The sequence below is a fragment of the Pteropus alecto genome, unplaced genomic scaffold (genome assembly GCF_000325575.1).
Source record: "Pteropus alecto unplaced genomic scaffold, ASM32557v1 scaffold110, whole genome shotgun sequence".
Classification (NCBI taxonomy): domain Eukaryota; kingdom Metazoa; phylum Chordata; class Mammalia; order Chiroptera; family Pteropodidae; genus Pteropus; species Pteropus alecto.
In genome coordinates this window covers 4615422-4627183 of record NW_006431920.1, presented here as the reverse complement: position 1 = coordinate 4627183, position 11762 = coordinate 4615422, and the positions used below count along the sequence as shown (strand labels likewise).

The 11762-nt window shown below is 40.8% G+C and overlaps 1 protein-coding gene across 7 annotated transcripts in view; it reads right to left on the bottom strand.

The window, feature by feature from the left end:
- Positions 1-897: 897 nt before the first annotated feature.
- IRS1 (insulin receptor substrate 1) overlaps positions 898-11762 on the bottom strand; it is a 55429-nt gene continuing 44564 nt past the window's right edge. For all 7 annotated transcript variants that reach the window (XR_003044687.1, XR_003044688.1, XR_003044689.1 and 4 more), the window contains one exon: positions 898-5357. The gene's annotated coding sequence lies outside the window, so the exon portion shown is untranslated. The remainder of the gene's footprint in view (positions 5358-11762) is intronic.

Below are 11762 nucleotides of genomic sequence, written 5' to 3'. Positions count from 1 at the left end.
GTTTAAGCCAGAAAGTTGGGGCAGGTCGGGGGAGTTGGCTGCTTCTGTATGGACAACATGGCTTATTATTTTCAAAAATCGTAGGTGTTCAGTCTCTGCTAGCGGCGAAAGGATCCTGAAGGCCCCTCTTGCACAGAGCCAGGGTTTCCCTAATTCACCAACCACAGCGTCACCTGTCGAAGCCCACGTTCTTGGACAGCTCCAGGCAATTGGCGTCTCTAACAAGTGACCTCAGTAATTGGTTTGGGACAACCCTTTGCAACAGTGGTTCTCAGCCTCGATCATGTACTAGAATCTTCCGGAGGGCCCAGAAGGCAGCAGCAGCTATGACAGATGCCCAGGCCCCTCCCCAGACGAAGTAGGCCGGCATCCCTGGAGTGGGCCTGGCCATCGAGCTTTCTGAAAGCTACTCAGAGGATGCCAAAGTGTGGCTAGGGCTGCTACTCAGTGCCACCAGTATAGACCAAGATGAATGGTGCTGGGCCCCTGGGAGCTGCTTAGAAATAAGGAATCTCAGGCAGGCCCCGCCCCAGGTCCCTCAGTGGTAATCTGCATTTGAGCAACTCTTCGGGGGCCTCTGTGCATGCTGAAGGCTGACGTGGCTGGTCTAAGTGCCCATCAACAGAACACATCTTTCTGCTCCTCTCTCTCTTCCCACTGCACTACCAGCAACAAAAATAGCTTTCAATGTTTTCGGAGGTCTTTTTCTCTCCACTCGTGGCCATGGAAAGCCAACTGAAGAAGGAAGCCAACCTATCTGTTCCATTTATTAAAGTATGTTAAACTGTGTACACTGCTATTATCCAATCAAATGCCCCAGCAAATTTTAATTGGCAGTTTCTGTTCCACATCCCGTAATCAAAGACATTAAGGACCACTAGCATTCACATCCATGACTTCATTTAGACAGTTTTCTTTAATTAATGATGAAGACACTACAGTTCTAAGTACCAGACAGAATCAGGGGGGAAAAAAAACTGAAAATAAGCATAACACTATAAAGAAAACTTGGAAAAGTGAAACACTTCCAAATAAAAATATATACCTGGCCTGGTACCCATTACATATATACATAATACATGTTATACACATATATACAATAAATGTTTTGGTAGCAATATAGACCATGCATTGGTCCTTTTGTATACAGATGAAGTAGCACCATGAGCAGCACCACCATCTTAAGATGATAAATCAAACCGCACATACATTAAATGAAAAAATATATATGTATTTAATTTGGCCCACCCTGTAGCCAAGAGGTGTAAGGAAAGAGCTTTGTAAGAAAAATTATTCCGGGAACTACATTCTTAAGCCAATAGCAAAGTTCTAAAAAGAAAAAAATAATAACGGCACAAAAGATGTCTATATAAATACAAATTTTCCTGTTTACTGAAGTTGTCCTATTATGTGGCTTATTGGTAAACACTGGGAAAATTAACCACATAGCAGAGAAACTGAAATGCCAGGTGAATGGCAAAAGTCTAAAACACCAGATCTCTCGGTGTATATGTCACAAATGCCAAGTCATCAACAAACCAGGAAAGACAACTCCCCAGCTAAGACACACTTTTTCTAATCTTAATACTTGATTATAAGCTCTTTATTACTGATAAATTCCCCCAAGAGGAGGGTCAAACACCATCAATATCACTCTGCCTCCTCCCAGCACCTAACTTGATACTCTGGTGACAAGGAGTGAGGGACACCCCAACATGCCATCTGATCCACACATTTCCTACCTACACTTAGGAGACTGATTTCTGGAGGTTGGAGAGGACTTCCGGGGTTTCCTGGGCTTGGCTTTGAAAATGCTCAAGGGCACCAGTGTGTAACCCCTCACCTTCTACTGACTACGAGAAGGATGCTTTGGCTCTCCCTAACTGATCTCACAGACTGGAGGTCTTTCTCTTAGAATTGGCGAGGTCCTTTTTCTTCATATCCCTAGAAGCACATGCTTCTTCCTCTCATTTCTCGGCAGTCTATGTGAGTGCATCGTTCCTGCCAACTAACATTCACCGTGTCCTAGGAACGCTCACTCCCCTGTCAAGTCATTGCAAAGAAGCGATTTCATATTTGGCTTTCATCCATCATTCCCCTTCGCACGCCTTCCAAAGGGTTCTGTCTCTCCCCAATCAAGGTCTTAATTCCCAGTGTCTGGGGTTTCAACACCTCCTTGCATGATGGACTGACGCACAGAGCTCGGCCAAAGCGGTCAGAGCACGTTGCATCTATCCCATTTTTCATGGCTCTATTCGTCAGAGGAAAATGAGCTCTCTTCCCCTGTTTGTAAACCACCTTCAGTAAATAAAAGTGTTCAACTACGTGGCACATTGCACGCAGCATGCAAGATGGGACACAACAGGGCTTCAGGACTGTAAAATACTGGTTCTTACAGTAAAGTTGTTTTTCTTAGTATGTCTCAAATTTAAAAGACAGCCAGAAGACAATAGTCAGGGAAAGAAAGGTTAAAAATCTCTCCTTCTGGCTAGGTGATTTTTAGTAAATCCATTTTTGTAGTCAACCTAGATTAGTCAAGAGAGTCCCTGACCTTTGAAAGTTAGCAAGAAAAGTCACAAATGTAACATCGGGACTGATTTGTCATTATTGACTCAGGCAGTTGATCATTAATGGCTTTTCTTCACTTCTGGCTGGTTCTAGGATCTTTTTTTTTTTTTGCCCTGAATGAAGATATCATCGAATTCACGAAACCTATTTGTTCTTTCTACAAAGGAGAATTTTAAAACTCTGCCAGAGACCACTAGAAGCCTCATTAACGTAAGCCCTTAGCTGGCCTATAAACACTTGGAAACGGATACAAACCGACTTTCCTCAAGAGGAACCAAACACAAGGACTTAGAAGCTGATGTCGATCAAGACCAACCCCTCATGTAGCCAGAGCATGAGTTTTTTGCCTTAAATACCAGCAACTTCCAGTCTTAAATCGGGGAAGTTCGAACCCAGCTCAGGGCCAACGAGCAGCAGCTTCAATAAGAATTTTTACCCTTACGCTATCTGACCAAACAAAACAGCAGAGAAATAGAAACCAAGAGATGAGTTTTTCCAGTCTGTTCATTTCTGTTCTCACCCAAAAGACGCTGAGAATTCCACATGCAGAGGTATCTTAGTAATAAAGATTCCAAGTTTAGGTTCCTTGAGAAATAATCAGCTTTACAGAAGAATGGCGGGGGCTGACCTTGCTCGCTGATTTCTCTCTAACAAGAGTATGAGTCAGAATACTTGAAAAATGAAAGCTAGTTTGACCAACAAAGTCTTTTTCATAAAAGAGTAAAAAAAACTCTCATATCAGATTTTTAAAAAATTGGTAGTGTTCTCTCCTCATAGGAAATGATGTAATTCAGCAAGTTCCTTGAAAACAATGGATTCTTATGCCTACAGACCGATTTATCTTGGAAATTGATGAGCATGCAAATGATTAGAATCTGCAACAATGAACATTGCACAACTGTCTGTGAGGTCCATGCCATCTGGCTGAATTAACAGTAACACAGGCCTCAGCAGTGTGAGGGGTTCCATTTATCTCCACTCCCTTTCGAGTAGAGCAGGGGTCCCCTGGCCAGGTGAGAAGGGGCAGCAGCCACTGCAAGGGCACCCCAACCCTGGCCCCCTCCGTGTGTCCTCACCCCCACCCAGGGAGTGAGTACAACCCTTCGGAGCAATAAAATGTTGCTCTTCTCAACAGTATGTCTCGGAATTTCTGATACAGAGTTTACACAGACTCTTAGGGAGCCCGATACTGGCATTCGTTCACTTAACCTATAGGAAGTGTCCTGGTAAAAAAGGTTAAAAACTCTGTAGGCAATCTCTTTAAGTGCGTTCATTGCCATTTCTTTTTCACAAGGAAAAAAATCCAAAATGGGTGTACTTTCTCTCAAAGAAGAAAAGGATTGACATTTTCACTACTGGCTAGATGTCCCAATAGCAGGTCATTAAGCTTTTTGATGGGCTCTCTCTACACTGGGTTTTGTTAACTAATCACTAATAAACTAGTACCCACCGGGGCAGATGGGCCAAATTGCATTCGGTTAAATAATGTAACACTAGAAGTTGTCAGAAAACAGGACATAAGGTCTTAAAGAAAGTGACATGTAGCACTAGTCATGATAAAAACAAACAAACAAACAAACAAAAAACCAAAAAAACACTTCTGGTTAGAAATTCAAGACAAGTACTCACTTGTCTGGCCATCTTTCTTGAGACCATGCCGGAAACGAAATAACCTAATGTGTGCACAGAAGAAAATGGTGGCATTGGAGCAAGAAGCTTACAGAAGTGGGGGGAAGGGAAGAAGAAAAGATCAACAGTCTAGTTTATTAGGAATAGAAAAAAAAAAAAATTCCAGAATTTACAAACACCCACATTGTTCATTCCAGAGGGATCGCCCATGTCTCCTTCTCTTTACAGTATGTACAACGGAAGACTCTGATGTCCTTTTCTTAGAATTTTGCTTCCATTCAATTGCCAATTTTTAGCTGACCCTTGAAAACACCCAGGAGAATATATCCTTCTTCAGTTTAATTAACATGGCCTACTGCCTTACAGGAAAAATACAAAATTAAGATCAATTCTTGTAAGGATCTCAGCTCAACATCAGGGCTATATAATACAAGAGATAGTATCAGCAAATATAACTATACAATTGAAAACCATCTATGGCACTATGATTCTTATATTATTTTTTCTGAATTATAATCTTAAAACAAGGGCCGTATCCTAATCTACTCCTGTCAGCCTTGTTTTAAGCATTTGCTCCACTCTTTACAACAGAACACTTGTATACCTCAGGTCCACATCCAAAAAAAAAAAAAAGAAAAAGAAAAAAAGAAAAAAAAAGATGTGTGCTATAAGAAAAATTACATTTTAATTAAAAAAAATTACACGTATAAATCAAAACCTACGTTAAATATTTAATACTCTCTCCACCCAACGCGAACTGTTCTGCGTGAAATAATTTACAACGATGCTTTGTCGTATGCGGTTTCAGCAGCAGATGAAATGTGTCTTGTTATATGCAATGAGAGTAAACCCATTCTCTCGTGGCATGGTGGGCACATCAGCTCATGTGGCCAGCTAAGTCCTTAAGGTTGAAGATGAAGTTTATGCAGACTCATTGTTCCGATGTCACAGTGCTTTTTTTCGCTTGGCACAATATAGAACGTGCAGTTCAGTCAACGAACTCCTGAGGATTGTATATGAAGTAAACAAACTGAAATGGATGCATCGTACCATCTACTGAGGAGGAAGATGTGAGGTCCTGGTTGTGGATCACGAAATAGTTAGAGTCTGGGTACCCATGAGTTAAAGGAGGATTTGCTGAGGTCATTTAGGTCTTCATTCTGAAAAGGAAAAGGCAAGAATTTGTCACCACAGACATCTCAAAATGCACGTTCAATTACTTTGTTAGGGTTTTGCTTTAAAAAACGGGCATGTCGGTTGAACTGAAGTTACAGGCACAAACAGTACTGTGTGATTAAATAAAATCAACAAACTGTATTTAACTTCTTTTTTCTTTCAAAATGCAAGGGTAAAGCAATCACAAACTCAAAATAGTCAATATTAAGTCAGTAAACAAATCAATGTGATTTGGAGGTTTCAGAGGCTTAGCAACACAAAAATCACAATGCTTTGATGTTCTTATGATCAAAACAAAAATGTACATTTAGTTACTGTGTAAAACCACTTTAAAATATGGTAAGCAGGTTAGAGTCAGGCTGTGCTCAATCTTCTTTTTGTTAAAAGTCAACTGCAAATTTTAGAATTTGATGTTGCAAAAGGCTTAACATTATAAAATCTGAATCAGTTTTTAACGGGACATTGCTTGACATGAAAATTTTAGATACAAAAAGAGACCTGAGAAAGACAGGCCTAGTTAATCATTAAATGAAAAAAAAAAAAAAAGATTCTGATTTAGGTTTAATAGAATTAAGTTATTCTGGCAGAAGTACAACGTTTCTTTTATGCGACTCAAGAAGACAGACCTCGAGGGGAATTATCTGTTCCCGTGCAAAGAGGAGGCACATTTTCCAACCTCATAAAGCCTCTTCCGGTCCCAAATATCAACATTAGAGAGTCCTTCTGAGGCCCACATTTTTCATGCATTCAGAAGTTCAATATAAATATCAATATTTACAGAAAGTCCTAAACAGAGTAGTTAATCAATAAATGCTTGCTGAATGAATAGAATGATTGCATTAAGTACTATGGAGGATATAAAGTTGAATTCTGCTTTCTAGAAATTCTAGAAAGGAAAGTAAGTAAGTTCCATTTGTAAAGGGAGAGAATGCAGAGTAGACAGGGGTGAATTCCATGATAGATGCACAGAAAGAAAGCTCTAGATGCCTAGGGGAAGAGAAAAAAAAATTCTTCTAGCTAGGAGTATAAGGGCTGACACACTTGACTTGGTTTGGAAGAAAGAAATAATTTGGGGATGTGGAACAGGGATTTTGTCTATGTTGCTTTAGCTTAGCATCTCCAGAGCTTAGCACAAGGGCTGGCACATAGCAGGTACTCACTAAATATGAGTTACATGAAAGACAAGGACAAAGCACATTTCCCACTGATAGCATATGATCAAACAAGGCCCAGTGGGATGACAGCACAGCCACAGACAGGCCAAATGAAGAATGAGCTTCACTGGAGCACAAGGCATCTGAAAAGGGGTAAAAAGAGTTAAAGTCTGCAAACGCAAATTGGGGTAACTGGTGAAGAACCCTGAACATGAGGCCAAGATTCCTTTATCTAAGCATAAGGACAACGAGGACGTGCTTTGTGATATGATGGAAGTGTGGCAGTGATAATCCATGTCAGCTAAAAAGGTAGCGGTGAATTCTAAAATTCACACAATGAAATGTGGAGCGATGTACCTGTTCTTCTCTCTCATCTTGAAGCAGAGCATGGCTGGGACATCTGTACTCACTACTTACATAATAGCTTTCAGCTAAGCTGAAATTTACCAAATGAGGACTCCAGTTTTATGTGGAGATTTTTTATTTTAAAATATTAACTCTGTTCCTAAACAACAGGTAAAGTCTATTTTTCTAGTTTTACATAAAGACTCGACATGAAGACATCAATGTAAAAACTAAAAGCACTACAGGCCTATCCCTTAAATTGCCAGAGAAAAGAATTTACCTTGTGTGGTTTCTACAAGTGAAAGACAAACCCACCCTTTCATAAACCCCAGACAACGGTCTACAGATCTCTTATTCAGTTTCAAGTTTCTCCTGAAATCATGTTGTGATCTATGAGAACGTTCCTACCAGAATATCTAGGTACAGCTTAACACAGCTTCACAGCACTGGGCCTAAAATTAGGTAGGCAGGCCATGCGTCAATGAAGGGCTCAGACAGACAAACCGCCGAATGTAAAATAAGGGAAAAGTGAAGGCCATATGTGTGTTTTTCATTTTCTATCTGGCTCTCCTTCAGAATGGCTGCACAAACAGCTAAGCACAAGAACAAACTCTATCCACTTTGTCATCACATGTGCCAACCTGCATGGATGTAGCAGGGCAGAGACCGGGAGCCCTAGGAGTTGAGAAGAACATATAGCTTCACATGTTGAAAGCTATTGCTTTGGGACACTCTGAAACCATCCCTGTAATTATGTATGTATGTTCAAAGGGCAGGAAGTAAAAGGACATGTCCATTCCATCACATACCTTCCCTCCAAAGTCTTAGCCTACTACTTTTCAAAGCCTTGTATCATGAATCCTGATCAACACACAGGTCTCAGTCACTAATGGTACCTACGGGTGCCATCAGCTCCATGAAAAAGTGAAAGCAAGTGGAAGGTAACGCTGACCTGGAGGGGATAGAAATGGCTATACACAGGCAAGAGAAACGAAATATTTAAAGGAAATGTCTGAAGATCACATCTGTTTATCTTTGCACAAGGGGGTGTGCGTGTGTGTGTGCGTGTGTGTAAGTTTAGCTACAGAGTAATGATATGGATTTTTAACAGATACCCCTAGGTGAAGACTGTCCCCCACTGCAGCCACCTGGAGGTCTGCATACTTATTCCGATCATGCAGCCATTGTTCTCAACATTTTTGGAATGCCTTCTCTAGTTCTCACTCCTTTTTTGGACTGCCTTCTCAGCCTTGGGCATATTCTTTTGAATGGTCTCTATAGCAGCTAGTCTTGGCCCTTGGGGGGCCCATCTGATCTTTGGAGAAAGCCAAAAACCTCCCGGAGCCAGATATGGTGAATAAAGGAGATGATTAAGCTGGATACTGGTTCCCAGAGAGGTGTTATCTAAAGCCAAAGAACTCTAATACTCGAGTTCCCAAAACAGAGCTGCTCACCATTGCTCTGGTGAGTTACATTGCAAAGGAACGCTCATAACATCAGACAGACCTTTAGCACATGCTTTGCGGACTTAAGTTGATCTGCCTATATCCTCTCCTCTCCTTGCAATCAAAAAGGGCTGAGCTTGATTGAATGAAGCAACTCACTTGAAGAGAGGCAAACATGTAGATCATACATTTTTTGTACTTTAGAAATTCGCTTTAAAAAAAAAGCAATACCCATACTAAGCTCCTGCAATCATGCAATTCAACAAACGTCCGTGGAGTGACAAATAAAAATGCAATGATAAAAACTATAATAAGCACTGAAAAGGAAGACATGGGTACAGGTACGTGTAATTGACTCACACTGACCATAGGAGGCGAATATTGCCACGACATTTTAAATACAAAAACTCATTTGTCACACGCATACACTGGAAACAAAAAAGCAAAACGCTTCCTTGGAGAAGAACTGTGCAAATATCAAATGGTGACGCTCCTGTGATACATTTCCTCTCGTTACATCACTGGGGAATAACTTCTGAACCCAGAAATATGATGCACCTGTCATGAGATTTAGCAGCAGGAAATTACATTTTGACAAAAATTTCATCACCACATCAGCATCTACTGTACCCTTCCGTGTGTCGTCTCGTAAGATAAAACCCACCTAATCCTGTTCCCAGTGATGAAAAATGTAATTTTTAAAGCATTATCAAATAAGTCAACACTTGAGCAATGCTACTTGAGACCTATGGATTATTACATTATTGCATCCAGTAGGAATTTACATCTTCTGGACTCAACCCACTTAAACTATGCCTACTAGAGCTGAAAAACAAATACAGCTTCTGCTGCCTTTCATACTGTCAGCCTACTGATTAGTCTTCACTGTGAAAGCAGCTGAAAACAGCACAAGGTTATGATATAAGTACAATAGAGGGATCTGTACCCTTTCAGCAACGAATTTTTAGTTGAACCCACAAGATTAAAAGTTTTATCTTGTATTTAAATGCCTTAAAATTTCCTGCCAATTGGTTGAATCAAGGGCAACATAGTTATAAATATCTGGTTAGAGCATTACTAGCAGTTTCTACTTCTACTATGAAAACAGGAGTAAAATATTATAAGTTGCTTGGCTATTGTCATATATTAAAATGTAACCAGAAAGTAAGTCTTCCTCATCCAACACGCTTGAAAAAAATGATTACGGTAATGACTTATTTCCAATATAGATCATTGTTTGAAATCCTATGTTGCTGATTCAACTAGAAAAAATCATTCCTATGAATTCCTCTCCTTAAAGAAATGTGTCAAAACAGCATATTTCTCTCTCTCTTAACATAAGCGGCCGTGACTTAAAAATTCTTTGGTATAATATACAAAAATTCCTGAGTGTAAATTATTATAGTATAATAACAAAAAATGTTTCAATATTTAGATCTTTACTGTTCTTAAAAAAAAATCTATGACGAGAAAACATATGAAATGTTAACCAACTTTTCAAACCTTCTAGGCTTTCTCTCCCTTTCCCATCCTCCTAATTCATTACGGAGGGGGAGAAGTATGGCGGTTAGACAACAGAAAAAGCTCCTGGCTTCCTGGCTTTGGTTTCCAAAAGCTAAATCCTTAAGGGAATGTCACAGGCAAAGTATTTGGAAGAACCAGGAGGGGAGACTGATTCCTCTCAGAGGACAAGAAAGAGTCCCTTCCACTGGTAATAGAGGTGGATGAGGTGGAAAGAATGCAAGAGCTGAGAAGTCAACGGGTAGTTCTTTCTGTCCCTTGTAGGACGCTGAACACGGCACCTGTGACATCTCTCTGTATCTTACTTCCTGGGTCTGCTTATGTCACACAATTATATTCAATTGCATACCACTACCGCGATCCCAATTCATTTCTTCAGCTATCTTGTTGATGCTGATGTGATTTTTCACGGTACCACTAATTTAGAGCTGGGGAGTCTTCTGGAATGCTTACGTCCTAACAAAACACTTTATAAAACGCTGCCAAAGTACCATTTTTAAGCATACCTGAAATCTGGCAAATGGACCCAGTAGGTTTTTCTTTAATCATCTGTATCAAATATATTTGTAGTTTTGGTGGTGTTTTCCTCATTTTAACGGTCACACCACGCAATCCGAGATGGACAAAAGAGACCACTAATCCATTTGATGGATCGTGAAACCCCTTTTTAGAAGAATGTCCCGGCTTAGAGCTTGGGTTCCACCGCGTGGGTGAGATGGTAGCATCTACAGAAGCAGCGGCAGCATCAGCCCAGCTGTTAGCTATGGAAATCACCCAAGGAAAAGGAAAGAAAAGCTAAATCCACAGAGCTTCAAGTCTGGGACACGGGGAGAATCTCTGCTTTTCACAAGGCACAGCCGGGAAGTGCGGGCGAGCTGAGACTTTGAGACAGACCTAAGTGTTTAAAAAAAAAAAAAGCATTCTGTTTTAAAGCCTTCAGACCATAACCACCAAAAGTAATACATAAACATAAAAGTCTCAAGTTGGGATTGAACTAAAGGAACTAAAGTTAGAGGTAAGACCAAGATGTTTGCTACTTTATGTTGAAAGGAGAAAGCCATTTTAGCTCAAGAGAAGAAACCAGCAACTTTTAAAATAGGCCAGAATTGAGCTGGAAAGACTTAGTTTCACGGTCTTAAATGGCAAAGGGGAAGGGACCAGCCAAGCCAGCGGAGCTGCTTAAATAGCACTTTTGCCTGGTGCAAGTCACATGGGAGAGGGCCGGGGAAAATAACAAGGTTGCTGGCCAGGCCTGCTCGGGCTCGGGAGCGCCAAGGAAGAAAACCCAGGAATGCTGCCAACGTGCGAAAGGCCACCTCGCTCCAGTTCCCCTTTTGTCCCAGCGAAAGACCTTCTGGCAGGGCTGGTGACTTCAGGAGACCACCAATGAAGAAAGGCACACGCGTTACGAAAAGGAGAGAAGAGGGGGAGTGACCAAGGAGAGACGTCAAGGCTGTGAGCTCTCACGGTGGTCTGGAAGCTCTTCAAGAAAGTGAGGCGCTGACGGAAAAGGCAGATTCAAACAGCGACAGTAACAACAATTCAGTGTCCTCTCAACGACTCAATGTATTCTGACACAGGTGTATTAAGGAAATCTGAAGAAACCTCCAGAAACCTTTTAAGGCAAAGAACATTCACTTTAGTGATTTCCCATTCTATTTACTAACAGGGAGCGTGCTTATAAAAAGCCAAGAATAATTAAAAGATAAAAAGCCAAATGGGAGTCAGCACCATAACAGCCTCCTCCCCCCTTTCAAAGGTAAATCAAAATGTCTCAAAATCTCTCTTCTACCACAATTATAATGTCCCCATATACAGGACAATCAAAGTAGAGGAACTCAGGAAAACAATCCCTCCACATTTCAAGTCAGACCACATGTGCTATGGGACAGGAAGCTTTAATTTTCACAGCGCTCAATTAAAA